The sequence below is a fragment of the Dendrobates tinctorius genome, unplaced genomic scaffold, assembly GCF_039654945.1.
Source record: "Dendrobates tinctorius isolate UK_male_01 unplaced genomic scaffold, ASM3965494v1 ptg000250l, whole genome shotgun sequence".
NCBI classification, from domain to species: Eukaryota; Metazoa; Chordata; class Amphibia; order Anura; family Dendrobatidae; genus Dendrobates; species Dendrobates tinctorius.
Window position 1 is genome coordinate 15,215,001 of NW_027361917.1, and position 18,025 is coordinate 15,233,025.

An 18,025-nucleotide genomic window follows, 5' to 3' on the forward strand; every position below is an offset into this window, starting at 1 on the left:
GGAAGCACGGAGGGAGCCCCCTCCCTGCCGATGCTTCCTTTAACCCCCGGTACACCGCGATCATGTTTGATCGCGGTGTCCCAGGGGTTAACGTGTCGGGGGCGGTCACACATTGTGCCGGGTGTCAGCTGTGATAATCAGCTGACACCCGGCCGCGATCAGCTGCGCTCCCCCCGTGAGCGCAGCTGATCGCATTAGACGTACTATTCCGTCCTTGGGACTTAGGTCCCAGGTCACATGGACGGAATAGTACGTCTAATGTAGGAAAGGGGTTGATGGACCTGACAGATATCCCGGATTATCAGATATTATCAGTATTAACATTAGTTTTTTTCATGTTTCACATAGAAGCTTATAGGGAAAAAAACACCAAAATTCGCACAGTTCAGCAGCGTCTTCAGCCTCCCAGCGATCGCAGATCGCATGAAATCACATCCACTTTTCTTGCACATATAGGCCGTAGCGTAAATGCTGTGTCTTCCGCTGATTTTTTTGGGGGGGCAGAAATTCTGCTACGTTTAACTGTGTGAATAAATGCTGGGCAGGGTGCAATAGTTGACTGCTTTGTCTCCCATCCTTATAGGACCCCTAGCATGGTCCGCTGAGCTTTGAATGATCTTTTAATAGGCTTGGATTCTGATAAATAGTTGTTGCAATAATCGCTGGAACCAAGTCCTAGTGGCAGGGCTACAACCCACCTCCCCATAAAATATAATGTACCCCCCATAAGAATATAATACAACCCACCTCCCCATAGAATATAATGTACCCCCCATAGAATATAGTACAGCCCACCTCCCCATAGAATATAATGTACCCCCCCATAGAATATAATACAACCCACCTCCCCATAGAATATAATGTACCCCCCATAAAATATAGTACAGCCCACCTCCCCATAGAATATAATGTACCCCCCCATAGAATATAATACAACCCACCTCCCCATAGAATATAATGTACCCCCCATAGAATATAATACAACCCACCTCCCCATAGAATATAATGTACCCCCCATAGAATATAGTACAGCCCACCTCCCCATAGAATATAATGTACCCCCCATAGAATATAGTACAGCCCACCTCCCCATAGAATATAATGTAGCACCCCATAGAAAATAATGTACCCCCCATAGAATATAGTACAGCCCACCTCCCCATAGAATATAATGTAGCACCCCATAGAATATAGTACAGCCCACCTCCCCATAGAATATAATGTAGCACCCCATAGAATATAGTACAGCCCACCTCCCCATAGAATATAATGTACCCCCCATAGAAAATAATGTACCCCCCATAGAATATAGTACAGCCCACCTCCCCATAGAATATAATGTAGCACCCCACAGAATATAATGTATCTCCCCCCCGGTGTGTATATGTACACGCCGGTCTCCTCATCACCACCGGTGAAGCCGCTGCTGGCACAGAGCTGACATCGTGCAGATGGCCCCGATCACATCAGACAGCGCCGCCCTTTGCTCTCCAATAGAATAGCGTCGTAGTGCGGTATGCGCGCATGCTACGACTCCGGCGACACGGTCCGCAGGAGGATTCTGACAGAAGGACACATGTCCGGTCATATTATAGATATATAGTCACGAGCGAACGGGTTGACACCCTTTAAACTGTTCCAGAAAATGAGTGCAATTTACACTTGTTTTGTTCTATACCTGTTACTTATCAAAAGGTGTGTGCAGTGCGGTGGCTGGGCGCAGGCAGGCGCACGTGGAGGGAGGGACCGCCGGAATAGGCAGCTGCTGGATCAGACTATATTGCAACATGGGCAGCTGCTGTCACCGTCGCGATCCCACCAGCCTCCGAAGCCCACTGGTCTACATCCAGACACCACCGCACACATCTCTATAAGCAGACCTCAGCGTTATCTATGTCCCAGTAATGGCCAACCACTATAAATTATGGAGATTTTTTAAAATGCCACCAGAGTGATCTTCTGACAAACTGAACATCCCTGTTGTCAAAATGTCCCGCCCCTGCTGTGTATTTTGGAGAAACTAGGTGACACGTTTGTGTTTCCTGCAGCTCATTTGCATATATGGATGAGCAAGCGCTGTGATTGGCTGCTGTAGAATCCTAGTATGTTTCAGTTGGAAGAGAGGTCAAAGGCCATCGTGTCTGTCCGCCTGCTGCTCAATGCAGCAATGGCAGGATTCACTAAACCCTCTCAGACAGATGTCTGTCCAGCCTCTGGGTGAACAGTCCCACCGAAGGAGAACTCGTCACCTCCTCTGGTGGCCGCCTGTTCCACTCATTGCTCACCCTCACTGTCAAAAAGTTTTTTTCTAATGTGTATCTTTTCCCTTACATCCCATTGCTTCTCGTGCTTCCATGTGCAAATGAGAATAAGGATGATCCCTCTACATTGGGGCAACCCTTCAGATATTGGTGTCCTCCATCTTATAGAAGGGAACGCCTTTCCGACAGAACAGGCTGACTGAACGTGACGGCCGTCGCCATGATCCCTATGGCCGGCGCATACACACTGCTATGTTGCTGATGTTGTAGCACATTACTTCAATGAAATATTAATGGTGCTGACACCTGCCGGATTATCAGACGTTGTCAGTATTAATCGTGGTGACAGGTGCCGGATTATCAGATGTTGTCAGTATTAATCGTGCCTACACGTGCCGGATTATCAGATGTTGTCAGTATTAATCGTGCTGACACGTGCCGGATTATCAGATATCATGAGTATTAATGGACCTGACAAATGCCAGATTATCAGATGTTGTCGGTATTAATGGTGCTTACAGATGCTGGATTATCAGATGTTATCAGTATTAATGGTGTTGACAGGTGCCGGATTATCAGACTTCATCAGTATTAATGGTGCTGACACGTGCCGGATTATCAGATGTTGTCAGTATTAATCGTGCTGACACGTGCCGGATTATCAGATGTTGTCAGTATTAATCGTGCTGACAGGTGCCGGATTATCAGATATCATGAGTATTAATGGACCTGACAAATGCCGGATTATCAGATGTTATCGGTATTAATGGTGCTTACAGATGCTGGATTATCAGATGTTATCAGTATTAATGGTGTTGACAGGTGCCGGATTATCAGACTTCATCAGTATTAACCCCTTAACCCCCAAGGGTGGTTGGCACGTTAATGACCGGGCCAATTTTGACAATTCTTACCACTGTCCCTTTAAGAGGTCATAACTCTGGAACGCTTCCATGGATCCCGCCGGTGATTCTGACATTGCTTTTTTCTCACGACATAGTGTACTTCGTAGGGATATACTATTGAAGAGAAATAGCGCAATAGTGCCTTATCCAGTGTAGGTATATCAATTTAAAAATAATACACTCACCAGATGGAGCTTGTAATAAGCATGGAGGATTCGCTGCTGCAGAAACCACAGATCCACGAGGGACCAACGTAGAAGATGCAGGAGAGGAGAAAAAGTGGTCAGACAATCCGCGCTGCAAATCACTTTGAACCCCCAAAGGGCTTCACAGAAGTTTATAACGTGCAGCCATCCAATTAAAGACATCATATTTTTTCCACAAAAATGATCTTTTCACCCCCAATTTTTATTTTCCCAAGAGTAACAGGACCCCAAAAGTTATTGTGCAATTCATCCTGAGTACGCTGATACCCCATATATGGGGGTAAACCACTATTTGGGCACATGGCAGAGCTCGGAAGGGAAGCAGCGCCATTTAACTTTTTTGGCTGGAATTGAGATCGGACGCCATGTCGCGTTTGGAAAGCCACTGAAGTGCCAAAACAGTGGAAACCCTCCAATTCTAACTCCCACCCTAACCCTAGCCCTGACCCTAGCTCTGACCCTAGCCCTAATGGGAAAATGGAAATAAATACATTTTTTTTTTATTTTATTATTTTTGCCTAACTAAGGGGGTGATAAAGGGGGGGTTTGATTTACTATTTATGGCGGGTTTTAATTTTTGGCAGCTGTCATACGCTAAAAGACGCTTTTTATTGTAAAAATAGTTTATGCATCACCACATTTTGAGAGCTATAATTTTTTCCTTATTTTGACCCACCGAGTCATGTGAGGTCATATTTTTTGCGGGACGAGTTGACGTTTTTATTGGTACCATTTTCGGGCACGTGACATTTTTTGGTCGCTTTTTACTCCGATTTTTGGGACGCAGTATGAACAAAAACCAGCTTTTCAGGAATTTCTTTTGGGGGGGGTGCGTTTACACCGTTCCGCGTGCGGTAAAATTGATAAGGCGCTTTTATTCTTCGGGTCAGTATGATTACAGCGATACCTCTTTTATGTCTTTTTTTATGTTTTGGCGGTTTTATGCTATGAAAATTTTTTTTATAAAAAATAATTATTTTTGCATCGCTTTATTCTGCGAGCTATAACTTTTTTATTTTTTCTCTGATGATGCTGTGTGGTGGCTCGTTTGTTGCGGGACAAGATGTCGTTTTCAGCGGTACCATGGATATTTATATGCGTCTTTTTGATTGCGCGTTATTGCACTTTTTGTTCGTCGGTATGATAAATCATTAATTTTTGCGTCGTTTTTTATTTTTTAAGGGGAACGCTAAAGGGGTTAACTAATGGGACAGTTTTATAGGGTGGGTCATTACGGACGCGGCGATAACAAATAGGTGTACTTTTATTGTTTTTCTGTTTCTTTATTTTCAAAAAATGAATTTATTAGGGAATAATTTTTTTTCTTATTTATTTAACGATTTTATTAAAATTATTTTTAGACTTTTTGTTTTTTACTTTATTATAATGTCCCATGGGGGACATCACTGTCCTGTGACAGATCGCTGATCTGTCACATCAGAGATCGCTGTGACAGATCAGCGATCTGTCACAGGCACTGCTGCAGGCTTCCTCATGCCTGCGCTCTGCGGGCAGTGAGGAAGCCAGCTCCCTGCAGGCCCCCGAAGGTCCCCGTCGCCATATTGGATCCGGGGACCTGCAGGAAAGGCGACCCCCGCAGCGGCGCTGCACATCGCGCTGCTGTGGGGGTCGCAGGGAAGCACGGAGGGAGCCCCCTCCCTGCCGATGCTTCCTTTAACCCCTTGTACACCGCGATCATGTTTGATCGCGGTGTCCCAGGGGTTAACGTGTCGGGGGCGGTCACACATTGTGCCGGGTGTCAGCTGTGATAATCAGCTGACACCCGGCCGCGATCAGCTGCGCTCCCCCCGTGAGCGCAGCTGATCGCATTAGACGTACTATTCCGTCCTTGGGACTTAGGTCCCAGGTCACATGGACGGAATAGTACGTCTAATGCAGGAAAGGGGTTGATGGACCTGACAGATACCGGATTATCAGATATTATCAGTATTAACATTAGTTTTTTTCATGTTTCACATAGAAGCTTATAGGGAAAAAAACACCAAAATTCGCACAGTTCAGCAGCGTCTTCAGCCTCCCAGCGATCGCAGATCGCATGAAATCACATCCACTTTTCTTGCACATATAGGCCGTAGCTTAAATACTGTGTCTTCCGCTGATTTTTTTGGGGGGGCAGAAATTCTGCTACGTTTAACTGTGAATAAATGATGGGCAGGGTGCAATAGTTGACTGCTTTGTCTCCCATCCTTATAGGACCCCTAGCATGGTCCGCTGAGCTTTGAATGATCTTTTAATAGGCTTGGATTCTGATAAATAGTTGTTGCAATAATCGCTGGAACCAAGTCCTAGTGGCAGGGCTACAACCCACCTCCCCATAAAATATAATGTACCCCCATAAGAATATAATACAACCCACCTCCCCATAGAATATAATGTACCCCCCATAGAATATAGTACAGCCCACCTCCCCATAGAATATAATGTACCCCCCATAGAATATAATACAACCCACCTCCCCATAGAATATAATGTACCCCCCATAGAATATAGTACAGCCCACCTCCCCATAGAATATAATGTATCCCCCCCATAGAATATAATACAACCCACCTCCCCATAGAATATAATGTACCCCCCATAGAATATAATACAACCCACCTCCCCATAGAATATAATGTACCCCCCATAGAATATAGTACAGCCCACCTGCCCATAGAATATAATGTACCCCCCATAGAATACAGTACAGCCCACCTCCCCATAGAATATAATGTAGCACCCCATAGAAAATAATATACCCCCCATAGAATATAGTACAGCCCACCTCCCCATAGAATATAATGTAGCACCCCATAGAATATAGTACAGCCCACCTCCCCATAGAATATAATGTAGCACCCCATAGAATATAGTACAGCCCACCTCCCCATAGAATATAATGTAGCACCCCATAGAAAATAATGTACCCCCCATAGAATATAGTACAGCCCACCTCCCCATAGAATATAATGTAGCACCCCATAGAATATAGTACAGCCCACCTCCCCATAGAATATAATGTAGCACCCCATAGAATATAGTACAGCCCACCTCCCCATAGAATATAATGTAGCACCGCATAGAAAATAATGTACCCCCCATAGAATATAATACAACCCACCTCCCCATAGAATATAATGTACCCCCCATAGAATATAGTACAGCCCACCTCCCCATAGAATATAATGTACCCCCCCATAGAATATAATACAACCCACCTCCCCATAGAATATAATGTACCCCCCATAGAATATAATACAACCCACCTCCCCATAGAATATAATATACCCCCCATAGAATATAGTACAGCCCACCTCCCCATAGAATATAATGTACCCCCCATAGAATATAGTACAGCCCACCTCCCCATAGAATATAATGTAGCACCCCATAGAAAATAATGTACCCCCCATAGAATATAGTACAGCCCACCTCCCCATAGAATATAATGTAGCACCCCATAGAATATAGTACAGCCCACCTCCCCATAGAATATAATGTAGCACCCCATAGAATATAGTACAGCCCACCTCCCCATAGAATATAATGTAGCACCCCATAGAAAATAATGTACCCCCCATAGAATATAGTACAGCCCACCTCCCCATAGAATATAATGTAGCACCCCACAGAATATAATGTATCTCCCCCCCGGTGTGTATATGTACACGCCGGTCTCCTCATCACCACCGGTGAAGCCGCTGCTGGCACAGAGCTGACATCGTGCAGATGGCCCCGATCACATCAGACAGCGCCGCCCTTTGCTCTCCAATAGAATAGCGTCGTAGTGCGGTATGCGCGCATGCTACGACTCCGGCGACACGGTCCGCAGGAGGATTCTGACAGAAGGACACATGTCCGGTCATATTATAGATATATAGTCACGAGCGAATGGGTTGACACCCTTTAAACTGTTCCAGAAAATGATTGCAATTTACACTTGTTTTGTTCTATACCTGTTACTTATCAAAAAGTGTGTGCAGTGCGGTGGCTGGGCGCAGGCAGGCGCACGTGGAGGGAGGGACCGCCGGAATAGGCAGCTGCTGGATCAGACTATATTGCAACATGGGCAGCTGCTGTCACCGTCACGATCCCACCAGCCTCCGAAGCCCACTGGTCTACATCCAGACACCACCGCAGACCTCAGCGCTATTTATGTCCCAGTAATGGCCAACCACTATAAATTATGGAGATTTTTTAAAATGCCACCAGAGTGATCTGCTGACAAACTGAACATCCCTGTTGTCAAAATGTCCCGCCCCTGCTGTGTATTTTGGAGAAACTAGGTGACACGTTTGTGTTTCCTGCAGCTCATTTGCATATATGGATGAGCAAGCGCTGTGATTGGCTGCTGTAGAATCCTAGTATGTTTCAGTTGGAAGAGAGGTCAAAGGCCATCGTGTCTGTCCGCCTGCTGCTCAATGCAGCAATGGCAGGATTCACTAAACCCTCTCAGACAGATGTCTGTCCAGCCTCTGGGTGAACAGTCCCACCGAAGGAGAACTCGTCACATCCTCTGGTGGCCGCCTGTTCCACTCATTGCTCACCCTCACTGTCAAAAAGTTTTTTTCTAATGTGTATCTTTTCCCTTTCATCCCATTGCTTCTCGTGCTTCCATGTGCAAATGAGAATAAGGATGATCCCTCTACATTGGGGCAACCCTTCAGATATTGGTGTCCTCCATCTTATAGAAGGGAACGCCTTTCCGACAGAACAGGCTGACTGAACGTGACGGCCGTCGCCATGATCCCTATAGCCGGCGCATACACACTGCTATGTTGCTGATGTTGTAGCACATTACTTCAATGAAATATTAATGGTGCTGACACGTGCCGGATTATCAGACGTTGTCAGTATTAATCGTGCTGACACGTGCCGGATTATCAGATATCATGAGTATTAATGGACCTGAAACATGTGCCAGATTATCAGATGTTATCGGTATTAATGGTGCTTACAGATGCTGGATTATCAGATGTTATCAGTATTAATGGTGTTGACAGGTGCCGGATTATCAGACTTCATCAGTATTAATGGTGCCGGATTATCAGATGTTGTCAGTATTAATCGTGCTGACACGTGCCGGATTATCAGATGTTGTCAGTATTAATCGTGCTGACAGGTGCCGGATTATCAGATATCATGAGTATTAATGGACCTGACAAATGCCGGATTATCAGATGTTGTCAGTATTAATCGTGGTGACAGGTGCCGGATTATCAGATGTTGTCAGTATTAATCGTGCCTACACGTGCCGGATTATCAGATGTTGTCAGTATTAATCGTGCTGACACGTGCCGGATTATCAGATATCATGAGTATTAATGGACCTGACAAATGCCAGATTATCAGATGTTATCGGTATTAATGGTGCTTACAGATGCTGGATTATCAGATGTTATCAGTATTAATGGTGTTGACAGGTGCCGGATTATCAGACTTCATCAGTATTAATGGTACTGACACGTGCCGGATTATCAGATGTTGTCAGTATTAATCGTGCTGACAGGTGCGGGATTATCAGATGTTGTCAGTATTTATCGTGCCGGATTATCAGATGTTGTCAGTACTAATCGTGCTGACACGTGCCGGATTATCAGATGTTGTCAGTACTAATCGTGCTGACACGTGCCGGATTATCAGATGTTGTCAGTATTAATCGTGCTGACACGTGCCGGATTATCAGATGTTGTCAGTATTAATCGTGCTGACACGTGCCGGAATAACAGATATCATGAGTATTAATGAGCCTGACAAATGCCAGATTATCAGATGTTATCGGTATTAATGGTGCTTACAGATGCTGGATTATCAGATGTTATCAGTATTAATGGTGTTGACAGGTGCCGGATTATCAGACTTCATCAGTATTAATGGTGCTGACACGTGCCGGATTATCAGATGTTGTCAGTATTAATCGTGCTGACACGTGCCGGATTATCAGATGTTGTCAGTATTAATCGTGCTGACAGGTGCCGGATTATCAGATATCATGAGTATTTATGGACCTGACAAATGCCGGATTATCAGATGTTATCGGTATTAATGGTGCTTACAGATGCTGGATTATCAGATGTTATCAGTATTAATGGTGTTGACAGGTGCCGGATTATCAGACTTCATCAGTATTAACCCCTTAACCACCAAGGGTGGTTGGCACGTTAATGACCGGGCCAATTTTGACAATTCTTACCACTGTCCCTTTAAGAGGTCATAACTCTGGAACGCTTCCATGGATCCCGCCGGTGATTCTGACATTGCTTTTTTCTCACGACATAGTGTACTTCGTAGGGATATACTATTGAAGAGAAATAGCGCAATAGTGCATTATCCAGTGTAGGTATATCAATTTAAAAATAATACACTCACCAGATGGAGCTTGTAATAAGCATGGAGGATTCGCTGCTGCAGAAACCACAGATCCACGAGGGACCAACGTAGAAGATGCAGGAGAGGAGAAAAAGTGGTCAGACAATCCGCGCTGCAAATCACTTTGAACCCCCAAAGGGCTTCACAGAAGTTTATAACGTGCAGCCATCCAATTAAAGACATCATATTTTTTCCACAAAAATGATCTTTTCACCCCCAATTTTTATTTTCACAAGAGTAACAGGACCCCAAAAGTTATTGTGCAATTCATCCTGAGTACGCTGATACCCCATATATGGGGGTAAACCACCATTTGGGTACATGGCAGAGCTCGGAAGGGAAGCAGCGCCATTTAACTTTTTTGGCTGGAATTGAGATCGGACGCCATGTCGCGTTTGGAAAGCCCCTGAAGTGCCAAAACAGTGGAAACCCCCCAATTCTAACTCCCACCCTAACCCTAGCCCTGACCCTAGCTCTGACCCTAGCCCTAATGGGAAAATGGAAATAAATACATTTTTTTTTATTTTATTATTTTTGCCTAACTAAGGGGGTGATAAAGGGGGGGTTTGATTTACTATTTATGGCGGGTTTTAATTTTTGGCAGCTGTCATACGCTAAAAGACGCTTTTTATTGTAAAAATAGTTTATGCATCACCACATTTTGAGAGCTATAATTTTTCCTTATTTTGACCCACCGAGTCATGTGAGGTCATATTTTTTGCGGGACGAGTTGACGTTTTTATTGGTACCATTTTCGGGCACGTGACATTTTTTGGTCGCTTTTTACTCCGATTTTTGGGACGCAGTATGAACAAAAACCAGATTTTCAGGAATTTCTTTTGGGGGAGGTGCGTTTACACCGTTCCGCGTGCGGTAAAATTGATAAGGCGCTTTTATTCTTCGGGTCAGTATGATTACAGCGATACCTCTTTTATGTCTTTTTTTATGTTTTGGCGGTTTTATGCTATGAAAATTTTTTTTTATAAAAAATAATTATTTTTGCATCGCTTTATTCTGCGAGCTATAACTTTTTTATTTTTTCTCTGATGATGCTGTGTGGTGGCTCGTTTGTTGCGGGACAAGATGTCGTTTTCAGCGGTACCATGGATATTTATATGCGTCTTTTTGATCGCGCGTTATTGCACTTTTTGTTCGTCGGTATGACAATAAATCATTAGTTTTTGCGTCGGTTTTTATTTTTTAAGGGGAACGCTAAAGGGGTTAACTAATGGGACAGTTTTATAGGGTGGGTCATTACGGACGCGGCGATAACAAATAGGTGTACTTTTATTGTTTTTCTGTTTCTTTATTTTCAAAAAATGAATTTATTAGGGAATAATTTTTTTTCTTATTTATTTAACGATTTTATTAAAATTATTTTTACACTTTTTGTTTTTTACTTTATTATAATGTCCCATGGGGGACATCACTGTCCTGTGACAGATCGCTGATCTGTCACATCACAGATCGCTGTGACAGATCAGCGATCTGTCACAGGCACTGCTGCAGGCTTCCTCATGCCTGCGCTCTGCGGGCAGTGAGGAAGCCGGCTCCCTGCAGGCCCCCGAAGGTCCCCGTCGCCATATTGGATCCGGGGACCTGCAGGAAATGCGACCCCCGCAGCGGCGCTGCACATCGCGCCGCTGTGGGGGTCGCAGGGAAGCACGGAGGGAGCCCCCTCCCTGCCGATGCTTCCTTTAACCCCCGGTACACCGCTATCATGTTTGATCGCGGTGTGCCAGGTGTTAACGTGTCGGGGGCGGTCACACATTGTGCCGGGTGTCAGCTGTGATAATCAGCTGACAACCGGCCGCGATCAGCTGCGCTCCCCCCGTGAGCGCAGCTGATCGCATTAGACGTACTATTCCGTCCTTGGGACTTAGGTCCCAGGTAACATGGACGGAATAATACGTCTAATGTAGGAAAGGGGTTGATGGACCTGACAGATACCGGATTATCAGATATTATCAGTATTAACATTAGTTTTTTTCATGTTTCACATAGAAGCTTATAGGGAAAAAAACACCAAAATTCGCACAGTTCAGCAGCGTCTTCAGCCTCCCAGCGATCGCAGATCGCATGAAATCACATCCACTTTTCTTGCACATATAGGCCGTAGCGTAAATGCTGTGTCTTCTGCTAATTTTTTTGGGGGGGCAGAAATTCTGCTACGTTTAACTGTGTGAATAAATGCTGGGCAGGGTGCAATAGTTGACTGCTTTGTCTCCCATCCTTATAGGACCCCTAGCATGGTCCGCTGAGCTTTGAATGATCTTTTAATAGGCTTGGATTCTGATAAATAGTTGTTGCAATAATCGCTGGAACCAAGTCCTAGTGGCAGGGCTACAACCCACCTCACCATAAAATATAATGTACACCCCATAAGAATATAATACAACCCACCTCCCCATAGAATATAATGTACCCCCCATAGAATATAGTACAGCCCACCTCCCCATAGAATATAATGTACCCCCCCATAGAATATAATACAACCCACCTCCCCATAGAATATAATGTACCCCCCATAGAATATAGTACAGCCCACCTCCCCATAGAATATAATGTACCCCCCCATAGAATATAATACAACCCACCTCCCCATAGAATATAATGTACCCCCCATAGAATATAATACAACCCACCTCCCCATAGAATATAATGTACCCCCCATAGAATATAGTACAGCCCACCTCCCCATAGAATATAATGTACCCCCCATAGAATACAGTACAGCCCACCTCCCCATAGAATATAATGTAGCACCCCATAGAAAATAATGTACCCCCCATAGAATATAGTACAGCCCACCTCCCCATAGAATATAATGTAGCACCCCATAGAATATAGTACAGCCCACCTCCCCATAGAATATAATGTAGCACCCCATAGAATATAGTACAGCCCACCTCCCCATAGAATATAATGTAGCACCCCAAAGAAAATAATGTACCCCCCATAGAATATAGTACAGCCCACCTCCCCATAGAATATAATGTACCCCCCATAGAATATAATATAACCCACCTCCCCATAGAATGTAATGTACCCCCCATAGAATAAAGTACAGCCCACCTCCCCATAGAATATAATGTACCCCCCATAGAATATAATACAACCCACCTCCCCATAGAATATAATGTACCCCCCATAGAATATAATACAACCCACCTCCCCATAGAATATAATGTACCCCCCATAGAATATAGTACAGCCCACCTCCCCATAGAATATAATGTACCCCCCATAGAATATAGTACAGCCCACCTCCCCATAGAATATAATGTAGCACCCCATAGAAAATAATGTACCACCCATAGAATATAGTACAGCCCACCTCCTCATAGAATATAATGTAGAACCCCATAGAATATAGTACAGCCCACCTCCCCATAGAATATGATGTAGCACCCCATAGAATATAGTACAGCCCACCTCCCCATAGAATATAATGTAGCACCCCACAGAATATAATGTATCTCCCCCACGGTGTGTATATGTACACGCCGGTCTCCTCATCACCACCGGTGAAGCGGCTGCTGGCACAGAGCTGACATCGTGCAGATGGCCCCGATCACATCAGACAGCGCCGCCCTTTGCTCTCCAATAGAATAGCGTCGTAGTGCGGTATGCGCGCATGCTACGACTCCGGCGACACGGTCCGCAGGAGGATTCTGACAGAAGGACACATGTCCGGTCATATTATAGATATATAGTCACGAGCGAACGGGTTGACACCCTTTAAACTGTTCCAGAAAATGAGTGCAATTTACACTTGTTTTGTTCTATACCTGTTACTTATCAAAAGGTGTGTGCAGTGCGGTGGCTGGGCGCAGGCAGGCGCACGTGTAGGGAGGGACCGCCGGTATGGGCAGCTGCTGGATCAGACTATATTGCAACATGGGCAGCTGCTGTCACCGTCGCGATCCCACCAGCCTCCGAAGCCCACTGGTCTACATCCAGACACCAGCGCACACATCTCTATAAGCAGACCTCAGCGCTATTTATGTCCCAGTAATGGCCAACCACTATAAATTATGGAGATTTTTTAAAATGCCACCAGAGTGATCTGCTGACAAACTGAACATCCCTGTTGTCAAAATGTCCCGCCCCTGCTGTGTATTTTGGAGAAACTAGGTGACACGTTTGTGTTTCCTGCAGCTCATTTGCATATATGGATGAGCAAGCGCTGTGATTGGCTGCTGTAGAATCCTAGTATGTTTCAGTTGGAAGAGAGGTCAAAGGCCATCGTGTCTGTCCGCCTGCTGCTCAATGCAGCAATGGCAGGATTCACTAAACCCTCTCAGACAGATGTCTGTCCAGCCTCTGGGTGAACAGTCCCACCGAAGGAGAACTCGTCACCTCCTCTGGTGGCCGCCTGTTCCACTCATTGCTCACCCTCACTGTCAAAAAGTTTTTTTCTAATGTGTATCTTTTCCCTTTCATCCCATTGCTTCTCGTGCTTCCATGTGCAAATGAGAATAAGGATGATCCCTCTACATTGGGGCAACCCTTCAGATATTGGTGTCCTCCATCTTATAGAAGGGAACGCCTTTCCGACAGAACAGGCTGACTGAACGTGACGGCCGTCGCCATGATCCCTATGGCCGGCGCATACACACTGCTATGTTGCTGATGTTGTAGCACATTACTTCAATGAAATATTAATGGTGCTGACACGTGCCGGATTATCAGACGTTGTCAGTATTAATCGTGGTGACAGGTGCCGGATTATCAGACGTTGTAAGTATTAATCGTGCTGACACGTGCCGGATTATCATATGTTGTCAGTATTAATCGTGCTGACACGTGCCGGATTATCAGATATCATGAGTATTAATGGACCCGAAACATGTGCCAGATTATCAGATGTTATCGGTATTAATGGTGCTTACAGATGCTGGATTATCAGATGTTATCAGTATTAATGGTGTTGACAGGTGCCGGATTATCAGACTTCATCAGTATTAATGGTGCTGACACGTGCCGGATTATCAGATGTTGTCAGTATTAATCGTGCTGACAGGTGCCGGATTATCAGATGTTGTCAGTATTAATCGTGCCGGATTATCAGATGTTGTCAGTATTAATCGTGCTGACACGTGCCGGATTATCAGATGTTGTCAGTATTAATCGTGCTGACAGGTGCCGGATTATCAGATATCATGAGTATTAATGGACCTGACAAATGTCAGATTATCAGATGTTGTCAGTATTAATCGTGGTGACAGGTGCCGGATTATCAGATGTTGTCAGTATTAATCGTGCCTACACGTGCCGGATTATCAGATGTTGTCAGTATTAATCGTGCCGACACGTGCCGGATTATCAGATGTTGTCAGTATTAATCGTGCCTACACGTGCCGGATTATCAGATGTTATCAGTATTAATGGTGTTGACAGGTGCCGGATTATCAGACTTCATCAGTATTAATGGTGCTGACACGTGCCGGATTATCAGATGTTGTCAGTATTAATCGTGCTGACACGTGCCGGATTATCAGATGTTGTCAGTATTAATCGTGCTGACAGGTGCCGGATTATCAGATATCATGAGTATTAATGGACCTGACAAATGCCGGATTATCAGATGTTATCGGTATTAATGGTGCTTACAGATGCTGGATTATCAGATGTTATCAGTATTAATGGTGTTGACAGGTGCCGGATTATCAGACTTCATCAGTATTAACCCCTTAACCCCCAAGGGTGGTTGGCACGTTAATGACCGGGCCAATTTTGACAATTCTTACCCCTGTCCCTTTAAGAGGTCATAACTCTGGAACGCTTCCATGGATCCCGCCGGTGATTCTGACATTGCTTTTTTCTCACGACATAGTGTACTTCGTAGGGATATACTATTGAAGAGAAATAGCGCAATAGTGCATTATCCAGTGTAGGTATATCAATTTAAAAATAATACACTCACCAGATGGAGCTTGTAATAAGCATGGAGGATTCGCTGCTGCAGAAACCACAGATCCATGAGGGACCAACGTAGAAGATGCAGGAGAGGAGAAAAAGTGGTCAGACAATCCGCGCTGCAAATCACTTTGAACCCCCAAAGGGCTTCACAGAAGTTTATAACGTGCAGCCATCCAATTAAAGACATCATATTTTTTCCACAAAAATGATCTTTTCACCCCCAATTTTTATTTTCCCAAGAGTAACAGGACCCCAAAAGTTATTGTGCAATTCATCCTGAGTACGCTGATACCCCATATATGGGGGTAAACCACTATTTGGGCACATGGCAGAGCTCGGAAGGGAAGCAGCGCCATTTAACTTTTTTGGCTGGAATTGAGATCGGACGCCATGTCGCGTTTGGAAAGCCCCTGAAGTGCCAAAATAGTGGAAACCCCCCAATTCTAACTCCCACCCTAACCCTAGCCCTGACCCTAGCTCTGACCCTAGCCCTAATGGGAAAATGGAAATAAATAAAAAAAAATTTTATTTTATTATTTTTGCCTAACTAAGGGGGTGATAAAGGGGGGGTTTGATTTACTATTTATGGCGGGTTTTAATTTTTGGCAGCTGTCATACGCTAAAAGACGCTTTTTATTGTAAAAATAGTTTATGCATCACCACATTTTGAGAGCTATAATTTTTCCTTATTTTGACCCACCGAGTCATGTGAGGTCATATTTTTTGCGGGACGAGTTGACGTTTTTATTGGTACCATTTTCGGGCACGTGACATTTTTTGGTCGCTTTTTACTCCGATTTTTGGGACGCAGTATGAACAAAAACCAGCTTTTCAGGAATTTCTTTTGGGGGGGGGGTGCGTGTACACCGTTCCGCGTGCGGTAAAATTGATAAGGCGCTTTTATTCTTCGGGTCAGTATGATTACAGCGATACCTCTTTTATGTCTTTTTTTATGTTTTGGCGGTTTTATGCTATGAAAATTTTTTTTTATAAAAAATAATTATTTTTGCATCGCTTTATTCTGCGAGCTATAACTTTTTTATTTTTTCTCTGATGATGCTGTGTGGTGGCTCGTTTGTTGCGGGACAAGATGTCGTTTTCAGCGGTACCATGGATATTTATATGCGTCTTTTTGATCGCGCGTTATTGCACTTTTTGTTCGTCGGTATGATAATAAATCATTAATTTTTGCGTCGTTTTTTATTTTTTAAGGGGAACGCTAAAGGGGTTAACTAATGGGACAGTTTTATAGGGTGGGTCATTACGGACGCGGCGATAACAAATAGGTGTACTTTTATTGTTTTTCTGTTTCTTTATTTTCAAAAAATGAATTTATTAGGGAATAATTTTTTTTCTTATTTATTTAACGATTTTATTAAAATTATTTTTACACTTTTTGTTTTTTACTTTATTATAATGGCCCATGGGGGACATCACTGTCCTGTGACAGATCGCTGATCTGTCACATCACAGATCGCTGTGACAGATCAGCGATCTGTCACAGGCACTGCTGCAGGCTTCCTCATGCCTGCGCTCTGCGGGCAGTGAGGAAGCCAGCTCCCTGCAGGCCCCCTTAGGTCCCCGTCGCCATATTGGATCCGGGAACCTGCAGGAAAGGCGACCCCCGCAGCGGCGCTGCACATCGCGCTGCTGTGGGGGTCGCAGGGAAGCACGGAGGGAGCCCCCTCCCTGCCGATGCTTCCTTTAACCCCCGGTACACCGCGATCATGTTTGATCGCGGTGTCCCAGGGGTTAACGTGTCGGGGGAGGTCACACATTGTGCCGGGTGTCAGCTGTGATAATCAGCTGACACCCGGCCGCGATCAGCTGCGCTCCCCCCGTGAGCGCAGCTGATCGCATTAGACGTACTATTTCGTCCTTGGGACTTAGGTCCCAGGTCACATGGACGGAATAGTACGTCTAATGTAGGAAAGGGGTTGATGGACCTGACAGATATCCCGGATTATCAGATATTATCAGTATTAACATTAGTTTTTTTCATGTTTCACATAGAAGCTTATAGGGAAAAAAACACCAAAATTCGCACAGTTCAGCAGCGTCTTCAGCCTCCCAGCGATCGCAGATCGCATGAAATCACATCCATTTTTCTTGCACATATAGGCCGTAGCGTAAATGCTGTGTCTTCCGCTGATTTTTTTGGGGGGGCAGAAATTCTGCTACGTTTAACTGTGTGAATAAATGCTGGGCAGGGTGCAATAGTTGACTGCTTTGTCTCCCATCCTTATAGGACCCCTAGCATGGTCCGCTGAGCTTTGAATGATCTTTTAATAGGCTTGGATTCTGATAAATAGTTGTTGCAATAATCGCTGGAACCAAGTCCTAGTGGCAGGGCTACAAC